This window comes from Megalobrama amblycephala, linkage group LG1, assembly GCF_018812025.1.
Source record: "Megalobrama amblycephala isolate DHTTF-2021 linkage group LG1, ASM1881202v1, whole genome shotgun sequence".
Taxonomy (NCBI): Eukaryota; Metazoa; Chordata; class Actinopteri; order Cypriniformes; family Xenocyprididae; genus Megalobrama; species Megalobrama amblycephala.
In genome coordinates this window covers 15,753,368-15,780,242 of record NC_063044.1, presented here as the reverse complement: position 1 = coordinate 15,780,242, position 26,875 = coordinate 15,753,368, and the positions used below count along the sequence as shown (strand labels likewise).

The window sequence follows — 26,875 nt, the reverse complement described above, 5'->3', positions numbered from 1 at the left end:
GAAGCGTTCCACGCGAGTGAAGGCGGAGCCTCGGCGCACACCTCCTGTTACGTTATCGTCACTGACCAATGGTAATACGAAGGTGTTTTGCAGCTGGAGTTAACTTTTCCTGAAAGTTCTCTTTGGCAAGCCGTTTCGAACTTCCAAAAAGAACACAAAACGAACTTCGTTTTGGCCTGATTTTGTTCAAAATGACGTTACATCATTTCGTTCTTTGATTTCGTTTGAAGTATATCGGGGCCTTAACGTTTGTTTCTGTCAGTCACGGCACCGGTGTGGATACTGTACTTCAGAATCACAGATTGTAGTCTTGGAAGTATGACCAAAATAAGAATTTTCACTGGAAAATGTCATCTGAACAAGTAAGTAATATGTCTGCCACTTTTGTTTTGACCAACTGAGGAAAAAAGCATTACAATAAATCGCGCTGCAATGGTGATTAAATCTAACGATCGCTTAGCTCGGATCACGTCAAACCGTGCAAATGTACTTATGTACTTGCTCAAAAATTGATTTGGGATCATTTTTAACCAAAAAAAGTTCTAGACTACATCTTTAAAGATATATAAAATATATCAAATTAAATATATTTATATATAAAATTAAATAAAATTCAGTTAGAAGTTACAGTTACAAATAAATCACTTATAAAATGATCATAGAGGATTTTACTGTGCTGACATTGATGTTGAAAATAAAAATTCTGTAATTTATTACTCACCCTCATGTCGTTCCACACCTGCAAGACCTTTGTTCATCTTCAGAACACAAATTAAGATATTTTTGATGAAATCCGATGGCTCAGTGAGACCTCCATTGAGAGCAAAGCCACCAAACCGCTCAAGATCCATAAATGTACTAAAAACATATTTAAAACAGTTTATGTGAGTTCAGTGGTTCTTCCTTAATAATATAAAGCGACGATTTTTGTGCGCCAAAAAACAAATAATGACTTTTCAACAATTTCTACCAGAAAGACTCGGGAGGCAAGATAACATAACAATGATATTTATTACCAAACAGCAAGCAGAATATAAAAGGTTAACATTCTTTGGCGTAGGCCCCATCCGTAGCTCACGTCCTGAGGTTTGCAGACTTTGCGTTTCCTGCCTGAAGCTGAAGGCAGGGGCGTAGCCGACCCCCTGGAAGTATGGACAGGGACCATCCTGGTGGTGGTGGGGAGGATGGAGGTGGAGGTTGGCGTCAGCATCTGCGAACTCAGACATGTGTAAGTACCGATCTTTTATACTCCAAGTGTTAGATAATGATTGGTTAGATCTGAACTAATAAGTGACGTAACATTTGAGTCTTCCCGGCAGAACTTGCGCTAGAGCTTCATATCTATGATGGCCGATTTCAAAACACTGCTTCATGAAGCTTCAGAGCTTTACGAATCGAATCAGTGGTTTGGAGCACCAAAGTCACGTGATTTCAGCAGTTTAGCTGTTTGATAGGAGAACCGAATCACTAATTCGAAAACAAAAGATTCGTAAATCTCAGAAGCAGTGTTTTGAAATCAGCCATCACGAGATACTGTTTAAAAGGGGCTTAGGGATGTGTCACATCAAATTCACTGAACAATAATTTTCAGTGAGGAAATTTCTTGTGAGGAATGTAGACCTATAGTATAGTTTGTGCAATTAAACATTAAAAAAAATGTAGCCTACTGATTTGTCAGTACTGGTCTATAGCGCACTACCTGCAAATCTTGATATTCCTACAGGCTGTTCCATTTTGCTCCATCCAGCTGTTTTTGAATGCAAAACCAGCTGTGTGAACAGCCCATAAGAAACACTCCTGACCTCAAATCACACTAAATATTACAGTGCATTCTTAAGGGGAACTAGATGATTAATCAAATCATTAGGACATTCCAACTATGTTCAGCAGCTACAAAGAAGAACATGCTATTGACTCCAGTTCAAAGCAAGGCTGAGGGGTGAGCCAATACAGGGATCCTTGATACTTACTGGCGAACAGCTGTTGGGCAGCAGGCAAGTTTCCCCCCCCCGTGAGCATCTGCCATTGCAAACTGATTACCCAGGGGTAGAGCAGCCTGTGCCACCCGCTCCAGACTAATCACATCTGTTGCTTTGATTAAGAGGCGAACAAGCTCTCAGCCTGGTCCTGGACCACCGAGGGGCTCAAGACTCATGTGGTTATGAGAGAGTGCAGAAGAAAGGATGGACGGAAGATGAGAGGCAAAGACATGTCTGTGAGTGTCAGATGGACAAGACTGGAAGGAGAAAGGTGTAGAAACGGAAAGGATGAGGAACACATCACTAATAAGTGTCCTAACAAATCACACCATAATAAAGTGACAAGCTATAAATACTTGCACTTCGGTGTTTAGCCGAATTTAACCTGCAATAAACAAGTGACAAGAAAACTTTCTTTCTAAAACTTTTTTCTATTTTAATATATTTTAAAATATAATTTATTCCTGTGATGTCAAAGCTGTATTTTCAGCATCATTAGTTTTCATTGTTGTCACATGATCCTTCAGAAATCATTCTAATATACTGATTTTAACACATCCCTGCTGAAGAAAAGTATGGATTTCCTAAAAGAAATTACTATCTCCATACTTGTAAACAGTAGATTGAAAGGTATATATTACATTTTAATATTATAATAGAAAAGTACGAATAAATCACAACAATGACAGTAAAAATCTGCCAATTCTGCATTACCTTATATTCCTTATACTGTATATTATTTCAAACATTGTTTGCACATCTATTTTTTTTTTTGTCAATAAACCTTAATATTTTATACATTTTGTCTGTTTAAGTTTTTAAATTTTACATATAAATTTTATATTCTTCAACTGCCATTCCATAATAGGAACAAAATAGACTAATATTGACTAAAATGTTAATCCTGACTACAAAAAAAAAAGTAAAAATGTTAAAGAGGACAATATTATGCTTTTTAATGTTGCTGTTTGAGCATGAAAAAGGTGTGCAAAGTTATAAAGAACAAAGTCACTCTAAAATTCCCTGAAACACCTCAATATAGTCTTGAGTTTTCGAGTTTTCTTCCATCACAGTATTACTCAGTATTTAAATAATTCCCAACAAAGGCATATGTACAAAAAAATGGTAGAGGTTTATAGACCAATAGTATAGCATAGTGGTGGTAGGAAAATGTGCAAAATCCACAGATTTTGGTCATCTGAGACAAATTTTGAGAATCCTAAAAGATTCCTACAATCCTAGGCTAAAATATGTAGTCTTTGATCGCTAGTTTGACATGTTCACAGACAGCCGATTAATGACCGTTGCGATAAAATTTTACCTTTACCTTTTACATTCTGGCAGTGTCAGAAGATTTGGCACACAGTCCTGCAGTGTGACTTCTCCTATGACGAACGTCAAATTGACTTCATTTTTCAAGACAAGTCGTGATCAAAATTAACGCTAGAGATTTCTTTGTTAGCCACCATTTCAGTCCCGCGTGTAATGCAGCTCACTGTCATCGAACGTGTGTGGGTTGATGATGTAAAAGTTTTCAAAGTAACTTCCCGTTTTTAACTCGTCTTGACTGTCATACAGTCTGACATATAGGACAGCTGAGATCCCAGGGTGTGACATGAGGATCATGTTCTTACAGTCTGACAAGCAACAATCGTAAAGGACTATTATAAATCGCACAGTGTGCACCCAGCTTAAGAGAAAAACGTTTTGTTGTGCCTTTGGATGTCAGAATCAGAATGCAAAAAATATAGGCTTCATTTTTATAGAATACCACCGTTTAAGACGTTTATGTTTCAAGCCACAGACTAGACTGATGAAACCTGCAATGATTAGTCTAATACAAATTATTCACATATGCAGTTCAAAGGGGACATTCATAGCAGTTACAGCATGAAATAAAATTTAAAGCTATAACATTTTGCATAGATAACTTTTAGACAGCCTATAACATTTTTATTTCACAATTCTGACTTTTTTTTCTTGCATTTGCGTATTAAAGGTGCCCAAGAACCAGTTTTTACAAGATGTAATATAAGTCTAAGGTGTCCCCTGAATGTGTCTGTGAAGTTTCAGCTCAAAATACCCCATAGATTTTTTTTTTATACATTTTTTTAACTGCCTATTTTGGGGCATCATTAACTATGCACCGATTCAGGCTGCGGCCCCTTTAAATCGCGCACTCCCTGCCCCCCGAGCTCTCGACTACAATACAATGCATTTACAAAGTTCACACAGCTAATATAACCCTCAAATGGATCTTTACAAGATGTTCGTCATGCATACTGCATGCATGCTTCGGATCATGTGAGTATAGTATTTATTTTGATGTTCACATTCGATTCTGAACGAGTTTGATGATGCTCTGTGGCTAAAGCTAACATTACACACTGTTGGAGAGATTTATAAAGAATGAAGTTGTGTTTATGAATTATACAGACTACAAGTGTTTAAAAATGAAAATAGCGACGGCTCTTGTCTCCGTGAATACAGTAAGAAACGATGGTAACTTTAACCACATTTAACAGTACATTAGCAACATGCTAACGAAAAATTTAGAAAGACAATTTACAAATATCACTAAAAATATCATGTTATCATGGATCATGTCAGTTATTATTGCTCCATCTGCCATTTTTCGCTATTGTTCTTGCTTGCTTACCTAGTCTGATGATTCAGCTGTGCACAGATCCAGACGTTAATACTGGCTGCCCTTGTCTAATGCCTTGAACATGGGCTGGCATATGCAAATATTGGGGGCGTACATATTAATGATCCCGACTGTTACGTAACAGTCAGTGTTATGCTGAGATTCACCTGTTCTTCAGAGGTCTTTTGCACAAATGAGATTTATAAGAAGGAGGAAACAATGGAGTTTGAGACTCACTGTATGTCATTTCCATGTACTGAACTCTTGTTATTTAACTATGCCGAGGTAAATTCAATTTTTGATTCTAGGGCACCTTTAATATCTCCCAGTTCGGACTTTATAATTCGCAATTGTGAGTTCATCTGAGGGGGGAAAAGTCAGAATTGCGGGATATAAACTTGCAATTCTGAGGGAAAATGACACAATAATGAGTATATCTCACAATTCTGTTTTTCCATCTAAGAAATGTGAGAAATAAACTCGGATTTGCGAGAAAAAAAGTCAGAATTGTGAGATATAAACTTGAAATTAACTTTTTTATTCTTTTATTCCATGGCTTCCACAGACTGCTACTGCAGAACTGTCATTTTCTGCCACCAGGCAGGCTCCGCCCACAAAAACGTCATCGCTGTTTGAACACACAAAATTGGTCTATTAATAGTGTGTTGTTGCCAAGTGACATTTCCCAAACATGCTCAAAGTGCTTGACCAATCATAACACACTGATCCAGCTGACCAATCAGAGCACACTGTGCTTTTCAGAAGGAGGGGCTTCATAGAGACAGGAACTAAACAGAGCATTACAGACAGACTGGGTGGAGAGGTGCTGCAACAAAAATGTCAAATATGTGGAAAATAATGTTTTGTTTTGTTTTTTCATTCAAGCATGAAAATCTATTCTAGTAGACCAAAGAACTAAATCAAGACTTTGAAAAAGGTCATAATATGGCCTCTTTAAACTGTCAGCATGCAATGCTGCATAGCTCTGCTGACAGTAATATCGGTATCGGCATACACTTGTATGCACATGCACAGTGTGCATGAATGGTCATATGACATGCGTTTTCAGGTTGTGTATTGTAGATCAATTCTGAAACGCTGTGGAAACGCTAGTGTAGACGAGGATCATTTTCATTTTAAAATGCTGCTTTAAAACGAAAACGCACTAGTGTAAACAGGCCCTTAAGCACCCTGAAAATGGTGCCTAGAGATTCTTCAAACAGTTCTAATCAAAATAGTGCCTAAATTTCAATGAGGACAGAAAAATTATTTGACAATGGAAATATCAAAACACAGTCCTACAGTACATCAGCATGTGGTTGTTGTGGCAGACATGCAAATACTGCAGAGCTTTTAAACTGGGCTTCCTGCTCATGCCATCAAACCTCTGCAGATGACTCTCTTTGTCTCACTCCACTGGTCACCTGTTCCTGCTCACATCAGCTTCAGAACAGCCACTAAATAACATACTGCACAGAAAATGACGATCAATACCCAACCTCTGAGCTCTTAATTACAATGAGATCGAACGTCACCTGGGATGGATCCACAAATTGGATGCAGCTGTTCCCCCAAGAGCACTTATCAGTTCACCCACTTAAACCGTTGAAAATAAATAGCTGCTAACAGAATCAGTCTCTCCTATTAAACCGAAATTCTTTCTCAGCTCCCCTAAAGACCTCTTCAATTTAGAGGATTGAGTCAGCACACACCTGCCAGACTTAACGCTCTCGGGAAGAGACCAAAAAAAGGTCAAAGCGAAGGAAATTGGTCTCGTATGTGTTCTGACATGAGCGGTTATCATCCTCACCCCCTGATGAAGGCTTATTCAGTTAATCACTACATTAACTTGGCAGTAACGTGGTCCAGGACTGCGTTTATAGATCAGTATCGCTTCATGTACAGTTACTCATTCTCATTTAGTCGCACCAAACAAGGTCTTAATGAAGGCTGTTTCCTGTTGTTCACAAATGCTTCACATACTATCATTACTCTATGCTAATGTGTGAATATTGATTTTTAATTGATTCTCTGGAAATACAAAGCTTTGCATGCGAAGAGTAAACAAACACGTAATGATTAATTAGCCCATTATTGTTCTGTTTGTTTTAATTAGCTAAAACAGCATATTTCTGAGGGGGAAATGAGAAACATGCACACACATTTTTTCTAATTAAGATGTTTAATGCCATGTAATGAAAAAAGGTGATTTTACTGCACATATATATATATATTTTAGGGGTGTGACGAGACAGGTAGCTCACGAGACGAGACGAGACACGAGATTGAGTTCACGAGACGAGACAAGATTTTTACACAGTGTTTTTAAGAAATCCTCAAAGATGAAATACATGATTAGAAAAATATTCTGCAGGTGTATTTGAAATGTTTTAACTAATCATCTTGTAATTAATGTCATTTCAGTTCAACTTTCTGAGTGTGAATTATCATATGCAGTAAAAGACAACAATATTAAAGCACTGTAAAACATTTTGCCGCAAACTGGCTTCTGTCCTGGAGTTTCTTCAGACCTTACTGTACATGATTTATGAGCTTCTACAACTTTTGACCTCCTAACTGAACTCCTTTCCACAAATTGACCATAGAAATAAAGAGTATAAATAAAAATGGTAAAACTTTACAATAAGGTCTCATTTATTAACATTAATGTATTAACCAACATCAACAATGAGCAATATCTTTCTCTACAGTATTTATTAATCTTTGTTAATGTTAGTTAAACATAAAAATAGTCATTCATGGTTGGTTCATGATAGTGCATTAAGTAATGTTAACAAAAACAACTTTTGATTTTAACAATGTATTAGTACATGTTTAAAGTAACATTAACAAAAATAGTGTATAAGTATTGTTCTTCCTTAGTTCATGTAAAGTCAACTAACGTTAACTAATGAAACCTTATTGTGTTACCATAAAAATAAATAACAGTTTTCTTTTAGTCTTAAGTGCAATCAATAAGTGCAACCATAATCAAAGCCCACAGCCCAGCCTAAGATAGCATTCATATTGGGAGATATTTGTATTCATCAGGGAGCCGCTTTCAAATGCGGGGTATTGACATCGCGTTTGAATGCGCGCCCGCGTTTACTTTCACTTTCGCGATCGCGCGTACTCCGTGAATAGGGAGCGGCGGCGACCGTTATCCAACTGAATTAAATGTTTTTTTTATTTCTATAAAAAGCAAAACGACAGTGGAGGCGTTATGTAAACGTAGCGGTGACATATTCTTTCCTAAATTCACCCTCACACTATCATGAGACTGCTTTTCGCCTCGACGAGAAATCTCGTCACAATTTAATCTCGCGAGATCTCGTCACACCCCTAATATATATATATATATATATATATATATATATATATAGTTTCATTTTAAAGCAAATTATACGCATTGAATGTCATACTAAATATACGATAAAATCACTAGCTTAAAAAACACTTACGATTGACATTTTTATGAGAATTGATCCAACATTGTAATAAATATATCAGTACATCTAGATGGATTTGCCTATCCATTAAAGAGAGCAGCAACAGAGAAGCATCATATCGATCTGATGTAATTTCTTGAATGACAAAGAGTTAGTGAGACAGAAAGATAGAGGTAGGAATATTACTGGAGAGAGAAATTACTGCATCAGGGAAATTACATAATAGCCTATAAAAAAAGTGACTTTCACTCTAGTTGCTGCATGACCTTTTCTCAGACATTTATCTGACAGCATAAATCCCACTTTTATGTCAGTAAAGCAGAAATTGATATTTCAATTTTTTGGGAGAAGTATCCGTTCACAAAGTTTTGGATGAGTTATTGACAACGTACTCTTATACTGCCACTCTCAAAGAGAGGAGACTAAACTGAGCGATGTTTGACTCAAGAGCTTACTCTCCATACGATGCTTGTTGGTCAGTAATGCTATAAGTTTTACATGACTTGCTTGTGAAGTGTTGCGGTTAAGCAACAGAACCGAAGAGAACATGAATATGAACATGTTTGCATATGTGCCCTGCATATTTCATCTGCCCTTGACTCACAATAACAACCTCTGGTTTCAAATCTAATTTAATCTTATTATCAAGGGTGTTGTTTTTCATCCTGCAGACTCCTCTATTTAGGGACTAAAGCAAAACTTGCTTGCTGAGTTGTTTCGGACAATACAGATAATTCATGAATAATTAAAAAAGGGAGTGAAAGCTAATATTCATTTCTTTTTCTAAGAAATAAAATATGTTATATTATTTTATTTGGCTAGGATGCATTTAATTGGTCAAAAGTGACAGTAAAGACTTTTACATTTCCGTTTCTAATAAATGCTGTTCTTTTGAACTTTTTTACATGTCCTGAAATAACAGAGAAAAAGACAAGCTTTCATTTCTCACCATGTTGGATTTAAAACGAAATTAAAATGCATGCTTCTGTAGTTCTCTGAACACTGTCTTTGATGTGACCAAGGAAACACACTTCTCTTTACTCCAGCCCTCGTACAGCTCTTAAATGACTCAATGTTACAACTTTGTGCACAAAATTGTACTTTATCAATCTTTTGGCTGTAGCTTGTTAGTTGTAATAACTTGGAAGCCACATCACCATGATGTGCTGTCCAATCAGAATTAACCTAGGGCTAAATTGAACATATGCATGTGAGAAAATCAAGTGGAGAAATGAAGTACCAAATATTTAGACAGGGATGGCAAATGGAAAATGTTCTGTGTCCAATGAAAGCGCACATGCCATTTTCATTTTGATTAGTGAAGCTTGGTTACATATTTGAACAAGACCCATACATGTATTAATTTACAATGAAGGAGGGACGTGAATCATATATATATATATATATATATATATATATATATATATATATATATATATATATATATATATATATATATACATACATACATACCAGAATATCATAGAAACTTGAGCTTAAAGGGATAGTTCACCCAAAAACTTAAGGGGGTGTAAATGATGACAGAATTTTCATTTTTGGGTGAACTATAACCCTTTCATTTAAAAACATCTAGCAACCACATAGTAACATGCTAAATGACACTCAGAACACCTTAGCATTAGGGATGGGAATATTTAAGCACCTCACAGTTTAATTTGATCTGATTCCAAAATGATTGCATAGGCATCTCAAATTTAAAGGTGGTATAGAGGATGTTTTCGTCGACTGAGTTTTTGAAATGAGCGTTTGAAATGATACACATTTTACGACTAGCTAAAACATTCTGACTGTGCTCAACATACAGCGATAGTTTCCTGCTCCTGAAGCAGATTTATATACTTTCACATGGAATTTGAACACCGACTGTAATCGCAGACTGAACGCAACTGGCTCTGACTGGACGCGTTTGAGCGCGATCAGCCATAAGTATCAATTTACATTCATAATCGGCTTTACAATCGTTAAGCCGCGCTGTGTGCGCTTAGTGGATTCATTATGTCGGACTCACCTCATAATCTGCAGTTGTTACTCCTGTCTCCTGACAAAAACATTGCATGCGGCGCATGAAAGTTACTAGAGCGCGCAGCCGCGCGTCTCTCACAAGGAACGTCATGGCAGTGATTGACAAGCCAGAGGGCCAATCCGCGCACGTCTCTCACAATGGCAGTGATTGACAAGCCAGAGGGCCAATCGTTTACGCGATGATCGCGTAAACGATTGGCTGATGTTTTTAAGGCCCTACCTCGTGCACAGATGATGTATATTAATAATATTCCTTTCAGTGCACCTAATAAATAGTCTTTTATCACTTAGTAAAGACAGTTTCAAGTAATATTGCAAAAATGTATAAAACAAAACATCCTCTTTACCACCTTTAAGGGTACTGGCAAATTAAAGTATAAAGATTAGTGCAGTCAAATCGATTAATCACATCCAACATAAAAGTTTGTATATATATATATATATATATATATACACATATATACATATACATATATATATATATATATATACACATACACACACACACACACAGACATTACATTATATTTATTATATTTATATGCGATTAATCGTAATTAATCGATTTGACTGCACTAAAAATAATACAATAATTTAAACAAGACAACTACAGCATTTATATGTTATATGGTGTAGTACTACATAAAACTTAAAAGTTATATGAGGTAGAAGTTTGTTCCTATTTTGCACATAAAGTATGTCAGCACCCTAGCACCTATAAAAACAGCCAGAACACCCTAGCAATCCCATAGTAACATGCTTAATATCAATTTCAACACCTTAGCAACAGTCTTTGCAACACACTAGTGACAAGTTTTGCACAAACAATTACCACTCAGATTTTCTTCAGAAAATGTAAAAAATCTACAACAAAGAAACCAGACACCCAACATGCAGTGTGTGCTCAGAGGGCCACTTTTAAGTGTAGCTCTTGTGAACAAATTAAATTAGTCAGCTTGGCTCATGCTCTAGCTCAGGTTGAGTACCTCTGCCCTACAACCTTCTTGATCAGCTTTCCTTACGACTTGGCAACAAAACATAGGTTACAACAAGGTCGAAGCAAAAGCCCTGCATCAGAACTTTTCAAGGTTTTTTTTTTTTTTTTTTGGAGCAGTCAGCTTTGCTGAAACAAAGTTTTCAAATGCTGGTCCACAGCATCCCTATGAAACTAGAGGATAATCTATGGAATGGCAGGCTGTATTAGAAATGATTTAACCTGCATGTCCTCCTTTGGCCCTGGGCACCAATACAGAGTATCGGCTTCCACGAGGGGCAGAGGAGAAGGGTGGGCATAAATTTGCACTCACCATTATGGATGAAGTAGCAGACAAAGAAATAGAAGTAACGGATTTTCAGACAGGCAAACATTTAGCATTACAGTCATAAATAACACCTATAAAACAAGGCCTTGGCTCAGACTCTCAGAAGGTTCTCAACAAATCAACTTTGCAGATTATTGGTGTTGCAAGGGCACAGTTTGTCCACACACATAAACCCGTTTGACAAAAGTGTATTTCTGGTCTCAAGCAAGTATGGGCCAAGAAAAAGATGCTTAATGCTCATTAGAGCTGGGAATATTTAGGCACCTCACAATTTAAATGATTTCGATTTCCGTTCGATTCCAAAATTACTGTCGATGCATTTCAGCTTTTCAGATGTCAAATCATTGGAATGTGTAAAAGATACATAAAAGTTCACTACCATTCAAAAGTTTGGGGTCGGTAAGACTTTTTAATGTTTTTGAAAGAAGAGCAGAATGATAGCACAGCTGCGCATAAAAATATTGCAAAATACACAACATAATGAGATAGTTGGTGCACATCTCGCTGGCTCATCTGTGACCAGACAGCAAGTCTTTGTGATGTATCGAGAGCCACAGTATCCAGGGTAATGTCGGCATACCGCCACGTAGGACAAACCACATCCAACAGGAATAACTATTGACGCACGAGGAAGCTGTCTGAAAGGGATGTCCATGTACTAATCCAGATTGTATCCAAAAAACATAAAACCACAGCTGTCCAAATCACTGCAGAACTCAATGTGCACCTCGACTCTCCTGATCCACCAAAACTGTTCATCTGGAGCTCCACAGAGTCAATATTCACAGTCAGGCTGCTATAGCCAAACCTTTGGTCACTTGTGCCAATGCCAAACGTCGATTTCAATGCTGCCAGCAGAGGAAATCTTGGACTGTGGACAATGTGAAACATGTATTGTTCTCTGATGAATCCACCTTGACTGTGAAGGACGTGTATCTGTGATTCCCAAGAAGAACTGATGCTGTATTGGCCACAAAAGGAGGCTCTTACACCATACTAATAAATTACTGTATAGTGTTTCAGTTTCATTGACCAACCCCTGTATATTGACCACTATAGGATGTATTCTTAGCTTCATATAGCCACAATGTGAGTCTTTATTAAAGTGTAGATATTAAAAAAATAGAGAGGCCAGCAGAATGCTGGATATATTCTCTACTCTTTTTGTTTAGTGATCATTTAATCAAGTGTCTGTTAAAGGTCATATAGCTGGAGGTCACATGACTCACCTGCTCTGACCCGTCTACACTCTCTGCTCCGAATGAGACAGAAGGACCTTTCTTTTCTCTCTGCACATCGAATCACTGTAACGACTGCCGCTGCTAGTCTTCCAGCACTCTGCACTTCACACTTCCTGTTAATTACTTTGGTCAATCAACACCTTTCCGGGCCACTTCCTTCTAAAGAAAATCTTTGTCCTCATTCCCCACTACACTGGAGGAGAATGCAGATACTGAGAAGAATAACAATGCATTCTGTTTCTCTTGTCTCCATTGTCATCTTAAAGAAGGGCAAATGTACTACTTTACTGTTTAAGTAAATTTGGATGCCTTAGCATTGTGCAACTCACAGGACTCAACCTGACTATCAGGTGGGTATTTACTCACAGGTTAAGTCAAAATCAGCTGTGACACTGTTGAATTATAGCCGCCAGTGATCAAATGCTGGAGGAAATCATTATTGATGGCCGTGACCTCTTGAGAATGTCAGGCCAACAGTCTAATAAACCTGAACAACTGGCTGAGGGAGAGAAGAGCAGACAAACAGCCCATGTAATTCACAAAAGAGCACCTAAACAAACTGATGAGGACAGCCAGCCAGTCATTGGAATCAATGACTGGAATTTGCTGTCTGTCAATAAGGAAGACCTTTATCTACTGGCTTTTTCCACCAACATGCTCTGAGGAACATAAATTCATTCTCCTGGTTGTCATAAAACAGAACATTACGTATCCTCACATCTTGCACTATGCAATGCATTTTCATTAAACCTTTACTTTTACTTCACTACATTCCAAATATGGATAAAGGTATTCGTACCGAAAATTTTCAGTACACGTCTTTCAGTTCGGTACACAGTCGGGCTCCAAGTTCACTATGCACAGACTCGATACTCAAGATGTCAGCACCATATTGCCACACTGGAGACTTCAGTTACTACAACGGAAGAGAGTGAAGGTGCGTCATCCATCTTTTTTTTTTACAGTCTATGGTATGGAGTTGTAACCCATTAAGCACTTTTAACCACCATTAACCACCAATAATCACATTAAGCTCTGTGTTTTGTTACTTTTCGATAAGAAACCGTCTCATCCCTCAAATTCTGTCCATTTTATCATGAAATTCAAACAATAAATGCCGTTTTGTCGCTCTTTGATGTGGCGTGACAGATCGCTGTATAGACGCCTCATCAGTTTAAGCGGCAACGCAGAGCGCGAGTGAATGCAATCATTTCTTCCTCTTTAATAATAGTTAACAACTTACTAAAACATATAATCGCTCAATCACTGTTTCAACCGCTGAATAAAACAGTTTGTAAACAATGTGTCACGTAGCATTTACCTCATAAATACCATACAGTGTACACAGTTTGTTAGTTCGCTAGAGAAATTAACTCTTTCGCTACATAAATGCACTATATTAGCTTATATATTCATTATATTTTACCTGTCTTGATTATTTAAAGGTGCCCTAGAATAAAAAATTGAATTTACCTCGGCATAGTTGAATAACAAGAGTTCAGTACATGGAAATGACATACAGTGAGTCTCAAACACCATTGTTTCCTCCTTCTTATATAAATCTCATTTGTTTAAAAGACCTCTGAAGAACAGGCGAATCTCAACATAACACCGACTGTTACGTAACAGTCGGGGTGTATGCCCCCAATATTTGCATATGCCAGCCCATGTTCCCAACATTATGAAAGGCATTAGACAAGGGCAGGCAGTATTAATGTCTGGATCTGTGCACAGCTGGATCATCAGACTAGGTAAGCAAGCAAGAACAATAGCGAAAAATGGCAGATGGAGCGATAATAACTGACATGATCCATGATAACATGATATTTTTAGTGATATTTGTAAATTGTCTTTCTAAATGTTTCGTTAGCATGTTGCTAATGTACTGTTAAATGTGGTTAAAGTTACCATCGTTTATTACTGTATTCACGGAGACAAGAGCCGTCGCTATTTTCATTTTTAAACACTTGCAGTCTGTATAATTCATAAACACAACTTCATTCTTTATAAATCTCTCCAACAGTGTAGCATTAGCCGTTAGCCACAGAGCACAGCCTCAAACTCATTCAGAATCAAATGAAAACATCCAAATAAATACCATACTTACGCGATTAGACATGCTGCATGACGAACACTTTGTAAAGATCCATTTTGAGGGTTATATTAGCTGTGTGAACTTTGTTTATGCAATGATAGAGTCGAGAGCTCGGGAGGGGGCGGAGAGCGCGCGATTTAAATTTCTAATTATGCCTCAAAATAGGCAGTTAAAAAAATTAATTAAAAAAAATCTATGGGGTATTTTGAGCTGCAACTTCACAGACACATTCAGGGGACTTATATTACATCTTGTAAAAAAACATTCGATGGCACCTTTAATGCATATGTTTAATGTATGTTTAAATCTGTCATGAAAACAAGCTGTGTAATGAATATTTTAACATCGAATTGGAGTAGAAACAGATTTAGTTAATGTTAATGCAAAAACTGGCTTAAATGCAATTTACATATTTGCATACAATTTTTATGTCTGTTGATTATTATATCTAAAAATAATAGCAAATAATTTAATAATTTGGGCTCTGTTGTTAATTATAACCTTTAATATATTATAGTAATGTGCAAGAAAGTTCTCTCTGTATATAACTCACAGCATTAGCAGAGATAGATTTTTAAGAAAATTTTAATTATAGGCTAATTGAATTTATTTAAAGACAGAGTCACAATTTGTTCATTAAATCACTGTTTTTTTTTAAAAAAAAGAACAAAAGCAATTTTATGTTTAGTTTTCTACCTCCTGCTTTACTGAATACGTACCGAACCGTGACTTCAATACCGAGGTACGTACCGAACCGTCATTTTTGTGTACCGGTACACCCCTAATTCCAAAGAATAATATCTGGCTTTTATCTCAACTATATCCCTCAACTATATATCCCAACTCATGTCCCTCAATTCTCCGAAAAGCCAAGCCGATGTTGATTCTAGTTTTATTACAAACTCTATCGCGTTAAAACTGGTGATTCCCCAGAGCGTGATCCATGTCAACCTTTCTTGCATGTTGTGACAACTAAATGATGCCACTCCCACACCATACACACGCGTCAAAGTAGCCGGAGCAACTTTTCATTATTTACGGATGTGACAAGTCACGCACGGCCCTTTGACATATGTACTCAAAGTCCCGCAAAAACCATCCTGTCAGGCCTAAAACATAAAACACTTATAACAGGCTTACCATACTGAATCAGAGTGAGACAAAAACAAGTTTTGGAAGAAGTATTAATAATGCATTGACTTATTATTTAAATGTTTTTAATTTTGAACAAAAAAGTTACATAGTGTACCTTCAAAGAATGAATGAATGTGTACACATTTGGGAAATATCAATATGACCTATAAAAGAAGTAGAAGGAAAAAACAAATATGTGGAGATGGGCTGCAGGAATGAAAGGCCATTATTCACAGTTAATAACCAAAGTCTACCATGAACATTGACCTCAAAATGCAGTTTTTCTTTGTAAGAAATGGGGCTTGGAATTGATGCTAGAAAATTGCATTCGCCAACTGAGTGTGGAATTTTTGAAAAAAGAGCACTCAAGATGAGGGCAGGTCAGGATGACTTCAACTAAGAGCACCCTAGTAATGATCTCAAGGCCATGCAATTAAAGGTGGAGTGGTGAATATTGAACAGGAACAAGATACTACTGAGAAGCTGACAGGTTTATGAATGTCACAATCTGAATGTGGTGAAGAAGCCCCTTGGGACCATTAGTCAACTCCATGTCAATGAGAAGAGAATGTGGCCATCTTGTCTATATTGTGAGCATAATTTTCAAATTCACCCTTAAGAAGAGGGTGAGATCTCTAAAGAAAGCTAGTTAACCTTTCCTGGCCTTTCTATCTTCTCAATGGCCTCATAAAGACACGCACATACTGTATAGTATGAATTATTCCCTCGAAATACTTTCACTTGTCTCACTGTCAAAATCAAGTGAGCCAAGGTTACAGTTGTCTCATTAACTAACATTAAACGTCATTAGTAACTGGTTTGAGGTGCAGCAGCTGCATTGAGAAGCAATTCCAAGTTAATACTGATGTTAGTATGTTGCTTACAGGGTTGTGCAGCATTCAGAAATTAATGCTTTTTCTGAAAGAAGTTTAAAAAGGTTTTTATGTGCTTTAAGGCAATTATATTATATTAATGTATTTAGGGCCCGAGCACCGATGGTTTTGAGGACCCAATTGTAATTGCTTGGTCAATTCACGCTACATTTCACGTACAAGTATGAAATTCGGTCGACACATGTAACAGCCCAATACCTACAAAAAATTGGCTTTTGTGCAGCATTCCAGCAAATTTCTTATCTGCACTAGAGAACTTCGAACCGTTATCGTCCCAAAAGTACATCTCAGCTAGCAGAAACATATTTGACACAGGACCTGTTAGGAGACGTTGACATGAAGGTTTAATTGAGGCCAAGAATTGTGTTTTGACTGGCAATATGGGAGCTTTGATTCCAATCTCACATACAAGCTGGTGAAATTATATAAAACTATTAACATCTGGTGTTCCCAAAAGTGGGCTCAGGACTGATTTACTTTGTTTTTCTGTCAAATTATTGATTTATTTTGACAACCAATATACCTTTTGAAAGCGTTAACATTTTAGATCTGAAAACAGTCCAAAAAATGAATATACTGTATGTATTAATCAATCATCTGCTTAGAAGCCACTGAAATAGTCCTGATATTGCCATGCATGTCAGGCCATGTGTGTATTCTGGTCACTGAATACACTTTTTGCATAATCTTTCCTCAGAGATAGCAGGAGCAACACAACCTCAGCGAAGGATATAATCGAACAGATTAATAAGATCAGCACAAAGAGAGGTTAAACACAAAGGTTAAACGCTCCTTTAGAGGTGTGAACGTTACAATCAATAGATGCCCTGTCAGCATGTTGAAAACACCAATGGACACCATACTGTACATGAGATTAGAGAAGTTTGTAAAAAGCCAGTAAAAAAGTTAATCTGCAAAAACTCCTTCACATGATTGCTTCTATTTCAATGGAAACTCAAAAATTCAGCGTGATCTTGAAATACCAAATACTGCATACATTGTAAAAAGAGTTTTAAGTAAAACATTATTGGAGTATGTTAGTCTTTCAGTCTTTCTAGACAAAAATTGCACCTTTAATTCCATGTGCTGATGTTTCTTTGTAATTATATGTGTAATTTACTAGCTATTTTTGAGTAAAAATTGTTTCTACACCAATTTTTTTCAGTGTATATAGTACCGAGAATCTGTGCAGATGGAGAAACAACTATGCAGTCTGCCATGTACCATCAATACAGACGAAACCTGTCTTGTTTGCTTATTTAGGTCAAAACTATTAATATCCGACATGAGCTCGAGGCTGTCGCTTTGACCCTTCTGTCGGACAACATCAATCCAAATGTTTTCTCTGAAGCTGCACCAGCCCAGATGGAGGCCCTCAAGAGGAATGGGGAATCCAGGGATGAGGCGCACATAGACACTCTCTAAACTTCCCAAAGGTTTCATCTTGAATTTTTATTTTTATGTTGCAATTAAAGGTGATGACCTGACCCTGGAGAAATTCAGACTTTATAACTTTGTTCCCCAATAAGCCCAATAAGCTGCCTAACTACTCTCCATAGACTGATCCAAAAGGTTGGCAAAAACATTATGCTGCTTCTTTTGGCCAAAATGTAAAGTATCATTGCATGTGAGTTCTAAAATGCATATGCTTATTAGTGCCACATCATTACTTAGCAACATGCTCACTTTGTTGGAATCTAATTGCACTTCTTTTTAAGCTATTGACTGGCAGGTTTTGAAACAAACCTTACTTATTTAGGGTGGCAGATGTGTGTTGTTAACTAACTGCAGAGTACCAATTTACAGCGTCTGTAAATTGGTACCCAGTGTTTACAATGTCCAAAAACATTCTAATAGAGGATTTGATGGCTGGCAGCATTTAGCATCCATTAACACTGACATAAGAATGACCCACACAATGAAGGTCAAAATTGTACTGTCACAGGATGCCACCTTTCCAACAAGCCAGTAAATAATTGCCCTGTTACAGCCATCCCAGTCAACTGAAAGCAGTGTTAATGTAAACAGGAAACACTTAGGAGACACAACAGTTCAGAATGTCAACTGCAGTGTGCCAAAAAACACAAACAAATGGAAAAGGTTAAAACAGGAATAAATAGCCTGGTTTGGGGATGGCCTGATCTCAATCAGATGTGTTTTTGTGGGGGTCAAAGGGGGAAGTGGGGGAAGTTATACGTAATCAGATGACTTTTTTCAAGTAACTAATAAAGTAATGCATTACTTTTAAATTTACAGGAAAATATCTGAGTTACTTTTTCAAATAAGTAACACAAGTTCTACTATTTATGGACAGACAGCTCTCCTGTCTTCAGAAATCGGGATAGAAATCGTAAGTACAGAGGCGTTGAGCGCGCTGTGTGAACATGATCGTTATTGTAGCTCTAGACTACATGTGAGCATTTACTCATTCCACTTGCACAAAAACACATTAAGTATTCCTGAAAATAAATAAAAACAGTGAAATGCAAACTCAGAATATTACGCAAACCTGCAATAATATGGTAAATAACACAAATATACTTTATGTATTTAATCTCACTTTATTAACCAATGTCTTTGCTGCTGACCTTCGATGATCCAATTCAACAACACTTATAAGCAAAAATGACTTTAGATAAACAGCACATTTCTTTCTTTTTAATTTTTTTTTTTTTTTTCCTTCAGCCTGAAGCTTATTCATTTCACTTTTGTTGGGAAAGCGCCTTTTATATTTGTCAAAAATAGAATTGTTTTTTTGTTTTTGTTATAAAAATATTAAAAAGCAAGCCCAGCCCAGATGACCAAAAAGTAATGCAAAAGTAACATAAATCATTACTTTTCATTAAAAGTGATGCAATTAGTTACTTTTTTTGGGATTAAAGAAATATTGTAATGCATTACATTCAAGTAACTTTCCCCAACACTGCTGAAGACACATTGTTTTTCAAATGTGACGCTCCAAAAACAGTGTGAGTCATGATACAGGGGCCTTAGGGGCCGTTCACACAGTATGCATTTTTGCATTACACTATGCTATGTAAACGTGCAAGAAGGACTTGTCTGACTGATGTGTCACAGTCAAAACACATCCATCGTGTTTACATAGAAAAACAATGGAAAAGCAGCACAGTTGAAGGCAAAAATGCGAGATGCATTGTAGTGAAATAAAAAAAATGCAAGACCTAGAGACTTTTTTAAAAAAGTTGAACTTCTTTTAACTGGAATGACATGCTGCAAAAGATGCAAAATGTGAGCGCAATGGTCAAACATATCTGTCTAGTGCATATTTACATAGAAAAAGAACAGAAAAGCAATGGAAAAATCTGAAGACCTTGTTTTCTTCTATTCCATTGCTCACATCTCATGATTTTAAAGTCGAGAAGCAGGTCAGTGGAACGTGAAAAAAAAAAACCCTGCAAGGTCTAGAGATATGTTTTTTAAAAGTTGAACTTGAGTGCCGTGTTTTTAGAATGCTTTCAAAACCTGTGAGATGTGAGTGCAATGGTCAAACACGTACATCAAGCGCATATTTACATAAAAAAACAATAAAAGCAGTGCAGTTGAATGAAAAAAAGAAGCCCTGTGTGAAAGGCCTCTATATTCGGCTGCAAATGTACACACTTTAAAAGGAATTAAATAATGCAAATACTCTAAAGAGTTTTTACTGTTACCGCATTAAATCAATGAAGCAAAGGGCTTGATTTACCCATTTTATCATCTACTCTGTACATGAAATCAACCTGCTATGTAAAACCAGTTACATGACTCAACTACCAGTCAATGGTCAAGCACTGTGACAGGGCGTTTGAGTGAATGTGTGTCCTCATTGTCCATGCAGGACACATACGTGCATTAGTGCTGACAGCGAGCTTTATCACTGAGATCAAATGCAGCTCTCTCTTCCTCCTCCTCACTCTCTCACTCTCTCCACACCTCCTCTGATGCTTTAAGCACCTGATCCTTCTTTATTTCAGCTGCTGCTTTTTCAAGGGACCAAAAGTAATTGGACAATTGACTCAAAGGCTGCTTCATGGAAAGGTGTGGGCTATTCCTTCGTTACTTCCTCATCAATTAAGCAGGGAAAAGGTCTGGAGTTGATTCTAAGTGTGACATCTGCATTCAGAAGCTGAATCCACATCACGCAGTCAAAGGGAAAGGGAAAGAAAAACCCCTTCACAACATCCAGCCAAGTGGAGAACAATCTTCAGGAGGTAGGTGTGTCATTGTAAAAGTCTACAATCAAGAGAAGACTTCACTAGAGCAGAGGGTTCACCACAAGGTGCAAACCATCCATTAGCCTCATGAATAGAAAGGCCAGATTAGACTTTGATAAAAAGCCTGACAGTTCTGAAAAGCTTTCCTAGGATGGATAAAACTAAGATCAGCCAGAATGACAGGGAAAATGGAGAAGGCTTGGAAGAGCTCATGATCCAAAGCATACAACATCAACTGTAAAACATGGTGGAGGCAGTGTATGGGCATGCATGGCTTCCAGTGGGTCAGATTCAGCCGAATGCAGCAAAGATGACTGGACAGCACTTCACAGGCCAGATGGACAATGACACAAAACATACCGCAAAAGCAACCCAAGAGTTTTTAATGATAAAGCAGAGGAATGTTCTACAATGGCCAAGTCAATCACCTGGTCTCATACTGATCAAGCATGCATTTTACTTGAGAAGACAAAACTAATGGCAGAAAGACCCACAAACAAACAAAAACTAATGGCAGCTGCAGTAAAGGCCTGGCAAAGCATCACAAAGGAGGAAACACAGTATTTGTTGATGTCCATCCAGGTTCCAGACTTCGAGCATTCATTGCCTGCAAAGGATTCTCAACAAAATATTAAAAATTATTATTTATGATTATATTAATTTGTCCAATTACTTTTGAGCACCTGAAAATATGGGGACTGTGTATAAAAATGGTTGCAATTTCTAAATGCTTCACAGGATATTTTTGTTCAACCCCCTGAATTAAAGCTGAAAGTCTGCACTTCAATTTTATCTTGATTGTTTCATTTTAATTCTATTATGGTGGCATAAAGAGACAAAATTATGAAAAACTACTTTAAATGATTTTTTTTTCCCATCATCAATCTAAACTCCACACACCATAATGACAAAGCAAAAAACATTTGTGACAACTTTGCAAATTTATAAAAAATAAAAAAAAATAAAAAAAGAAGAAAAAATTACATTGCAAAAATACCATTTTTCTGGAATACTTGAAATGTAGCTCAGGAGCATGCCAATTTTGTAGATGTTACTACACTTTGAGTGGAGTTAACCTGTAGCAAATTCAGTTGAAAGGGTATGATTTGGAAGGGCACACACCTCTCAATAAAAGGTCTAACAGCTGAAAAGGAACTGCCTGTAGAGCTCAGCGACAGAACTGTGTCAAGACACAGATCTGGGAAGAACTACTACTATTACTACTACTACAAAAAAAATATATATATATTCTGGTGTATTGAGGTTTACAGTAACATGCAGCCTTCATACTCCTTAATGGAAGAAGTTTGGAACAACCAAGACCTGGCCAAACTGAACAATCAATGGAAAAGGGCCTTGTTTATAGTGATGACCAGGAAGCTGATGGTCACACTGGTTCGAACTCCATGATCATATATGGAGATGGGAGAAACTTACAGAAAGACAAACATCACTGCAACCCATCTGGGCTTTATGGCAGTGGCCAGACTCAAGCCTCTCCTCAGTGAGAACACATGAAAGCCCACTTGGAATTTGCAAAAAAGCACCTGTATAGGCAGGAACACACCAAGCTGACGCCGACAAACTAGTGGCGATGAAAGCAGACTGCGGGGTTGGCTCACGTCGGCAGCGTCTGTGTCCAGAATTGGCCTGACACACCAAACCGACACTCGACAACTGACGGCCAAGTAGCACGTCCATTCTGCGCCTGCGTAAGATGAAATGCCTTTCCGTACCAGCAGGTGGCAGTATCTGAACAGCCAATCAGAATGATCAGATGGCCCGACGGGCCGACGAGTTCCGACGGCGATTCAACATGTCGAATCAGTCGGAAAAAACCCAACGAGGACCAACTTCAGCCGACGGTGTGGAACACATTGAGAAAACTTAGTCGGCCGACAAACAAAAACTGCCCGGCGGCTGACCGTCGGCTTGGTGTGTTCCTGCCTTATCCTTCTCAGACTGTTAGAAACAAGATTCTCTGGTCTGATGAATCTCAGTTCCAAGCATCATGTCTGGAGGAAACCAGGCCCTGCTCATTACCTGCACAATCCCATCCCAACAGTAAAGTGTGGTTGTATCAGCATCACGCTGTGGAGGTGCTTTTCAAAACCAAGGCCTGGGGGACTCGTCAGAGTAGCCTTAATGAAATTAGCATTAATAAGCCTTAATGAAAACCTAGTCTAGAGCACTCAGAACCTGGGCCTGGGCTTTGAAGTTTCACCTTCCAACAGGACAATGACCTTAAGCACACAGTTAAGACAATGCAAGAGTGTCTTTAAGTGGTGCAGCCAGAGCCTGGGCTTGAACCCAATCGAACATCACTGGAGAAACCTGAAATGTCTGTCCACTGACGGTAACCATCCAACCTGACAGAGCTTGAGAGGGTCTGAGGAGAAGAATAGCAGAAAATCACCAAATGCAGATGTGAAAAGCTTGTCGCATCATACCCAAAAACAATTTTCCTGTTGAAAAAATGAACAAGATGATTACTTATGGAACCAGATTGTTGTGCTCGCTCTGACTGAATATAATCAAAAGAGTTTTGAAAATATGACATGTTGGTTATATGTTAAAGCTGCAGTCCACGATTTTTCCTCTTTGTTGCCATCTCTTGTTTGAAACCTGCGATTGCAGTCATATGTGGAGCAGTTATCTGTACGTGCGTTGTGCCTCGGCACAGCTCGTTAGCGCGGATTAATCTAATACTTGCTGTCGATCACCGCACTGGTGTGGATACTGCACTTCAGAATCACAGATTCTACATCTTGAAAGTATCACCAACATAAGATTTTTCACTGGAAAATATCATCTGAACAAGTAAGTAACATTTCTGCCACTTTTGTTCTGACCAACTGAGGAAAAAAGCATTAGGCCTACAATAAATCGCACTGCCAATGATGATTAAATCTAACGATCGCTTAGCTCGGATCATGCTAAACTGTGCAAATTATTATTACTGTTATACTTTGTTCTCAAATCGTTAATGTTAACAACATCAGCATTGCTATGACTATGTGTATATTAGCGTTAACTGTAGATTTCAATTTCTGTAGCCACTCCACAGTCCAAAGTCTTTTGCTTTTTGACTACGGGTGAATCTCCAGTTGTCACTGATGATTGTCATTTGGACCTTTCTGGATTAAAAATCCACCATCAAAATGATAAATTTAATTATTTCAGCTGCTGTGAGAAAAGGCTATAAATGATCTGCTACCAGCTGCGTCCTCACGTGATAAAACCGATTAGCCTGGACTCCTTCCTTTCTGTTTACGGACGTGATGTAATGACGCACAGACGAACTGCTGCATGCACAAATTTCCTGCGGAAATCCACCATGTCGTTCTTATTTTAAAACATTATTACAAGCTTACCGTTGTGAATCGAGCTAAGATAATGAGATTGTTTTGAACACTGGCTGGTTATGTACTTGCTCAAAAATTGATTTTGGATCATTTTTAACCAAAAAAAGTTACGGACTGCAGCTTTAAGAATGTGTTAATGTTTTTTGAAGATGAAAAAAATCTAGAAAGCATATAATAGTTTCAAATAGTCCAATCATAGTCAATGGTGGGGATTGACAAACTGCGTGAGGTGATGCTAAACAGTGAACAAACATCGATAAACTGAAGTGCTCTGTTAGCGGGTTAATTAACTCACCTAAACGCATTCTATAGATATAAGATTGTTCAGATATATAACCCAACATTAATGTAATATTACAGAATCAGCATCTGTTTGTAGTACAAGTGAATTTGAACTAGCTAAGTTAATTTGCTTGTCATGCTTGTCAGGTTAGTTCACCCAAAAATGAAATTTCTGTTATTAATTACTCACCCTCATGTCATTCCAAACCAGTAAGACCTTCGTTCATCTTCAGAACACAAATTACGATATTTTTAATAAAATCTGAGCCAGTTCTGTACACTCAATTGACAGCTATGCAAAAAGTGCTGCGTAACACGTGAGAATTAACCTAATTAGTTTGATGAATATTTATAAGCCTAAATTAAATCTGTTCATCATGCAATCAAGTCTCTTCAGAAAGTGGACTAAACCACTCATATGGATTAGTTTTATGATCTCTTTGAACTTTTTGAAGCGTCAAAGTGATAGTTGCGTAGACTGTCATTGGAGGGACAGAAATCGCTCATATTTTAATAAAGTAACCTTTATTTGTGTTCCAAAGATGAACGAAGGTCTTACAGGTGTGGGACGACATGAGGGTGAGTAATTAATGACAGAAATGTCATTGTTTTGGGTGAACTAACCCTTTAAGTGACATTGTGCTCTTTCTAAATCAACACACTATTTTTGTCCACTAATATTAGATGCCATTTTAGACAGTGAAATTGACATTAAAATGAATAATGACATGACGAAATACTGACTAAATGTAAAGGATATTTTAATCAAAATAAAAACATCTAAAAAAATTAATTCCACCCTTCACTCAAAAATTCATGGCTCAAACAAAATCTCACGACACTGCTGTAAATACGATTGTTCATAAGGCAGCACTGCTGTGTTACAGATACATGGTCCATGTGTGCTTGTATCTCGCCTGAGAGCACAAGGCTGGTTTAACTGTCTGGAATAAACACCAGCCTCATACCATCAATCAACGCTGAGAGCAAGTGCATAAGTTAATTCAACCCCATGCAATACATTTGTATAAAAACTCTCAATAAAAAACATGGAGCGGTCATATATAATCATAAAAAATAAATCTACTGATCTATTAATTCACTGGTTGGGAACAGCAAAATCAATAGTTCAGTTTAGTTATTATTTATCAAAATGAACAATTGACTAATGCTACTATAAACAGAAACATTAAGCATCAATCATTAAATTTACAACGCTTTGCAATATTATTTATTGGAAAAGTCATATAAACCCACTGATTTGATTAACAGGTGGACAAAGACATAAATCTTTCATGTGGCCAGCTGAAAATCACACACACACACACACACACACACACACACACACACACACACACACACACACACACACACACACACAAAGGGCTAGAGGTGTTAGTTCACCCCAAAATTAAAGTTTAGTCATCATTTACTCACCCTCATGTCGGTCCAAACTCATATCTGGCCTAATGAAAGTAGATAACGTCCATGGCTTTAACTCCTCAAAAAGACAGAAAGCACAATAAAAGTAGTTCAAGCAGCCATATTATCGTTTTATGTGAAATTTTAGTCGTTATTCAGTATTGTATCGGCCCCAAAAAATTATATCGGTGCATCCCTACATAAACATATGTTTGTTCTCCATTGATTTTGTTCATTGAAGCTTATTACATTATGTAGAAGAGTATTGTGAGAGAGATAGCGAGTGACCGAGTGTATTACCTGCATTCACATTTAGCATTTTCCTTCAGGTCAGTCCTGTGTTCATTTTACTTCAGGTCAGTCCTGTGTTCATTTTACTTCAGGGCAGTCCTATGTTCATAAAAAATAAGCCCTGCTGACACTGACAGCTCTAGTCAAAGCATTTGTCATTTGCGTCTTGTTCCGTGTTCACAACAAGTTTCAATATAAAAGTCTTTGCGACTGAGTGACTCGCTCATAAAGACAATCTTTGCTGCTATCTAATGGCGTAATAATGTAACTTATTTTGCTGTTCACTGTCAAGGACTATTTCTTCTAGTGGAAGGAAGGCTTTTAGTGATTTTACTTCATGAAAGTTGCATACATATTTTTTGGCTTTAATATTTGAATTGTGTGTGGTAACCGTTTTATAAAAGCAATAAGCCCCGTGAAGCTGTGGTTTACAGTAAATTTATAACATTTTATTTTCATTTTGGGGTGTACGGGCAACACATTTGAACTTAAACACCA

General features: G+C 37.4%; 2 long non-coding RNA genes across 2 annotated transcripts; one reads left to right on the top strand and one right to left on the bottom strand.

Annotated features, from left to right (window-relative positions):
• Positions 1 to 100: 100 nt before the first annotated feature.
• On the top strand, positions 101 to 4,033 carry LOC125264253. Its single transcript, XR_007184041.1, has 3 exons — positions 101 to 362; positions 1,061 to 1,228; positions 1,724 to 4,033. It is a non-coding gene; the product is annotated as an uncharacterized LOC125264253 (long non-coding RNA).
• LOC125264260 lies at positions 1,091 to 26,526 on the bottom strand. The gene is made up of 3 exons (XR_007184044.1): positions 26,387 to 26,526; positions 26,102 to 26,165; positions 1,091 to 1,210 (listed from the first exon to the last, which is right to left on the bottom strand). It is a non-coding gene; the product is annotated as an uncharacterized LOC125264260 (long non-coding RNA).
• Between the last annotated feature and the right edge of the window lie 349 nt (positions 26,527 to 26,875).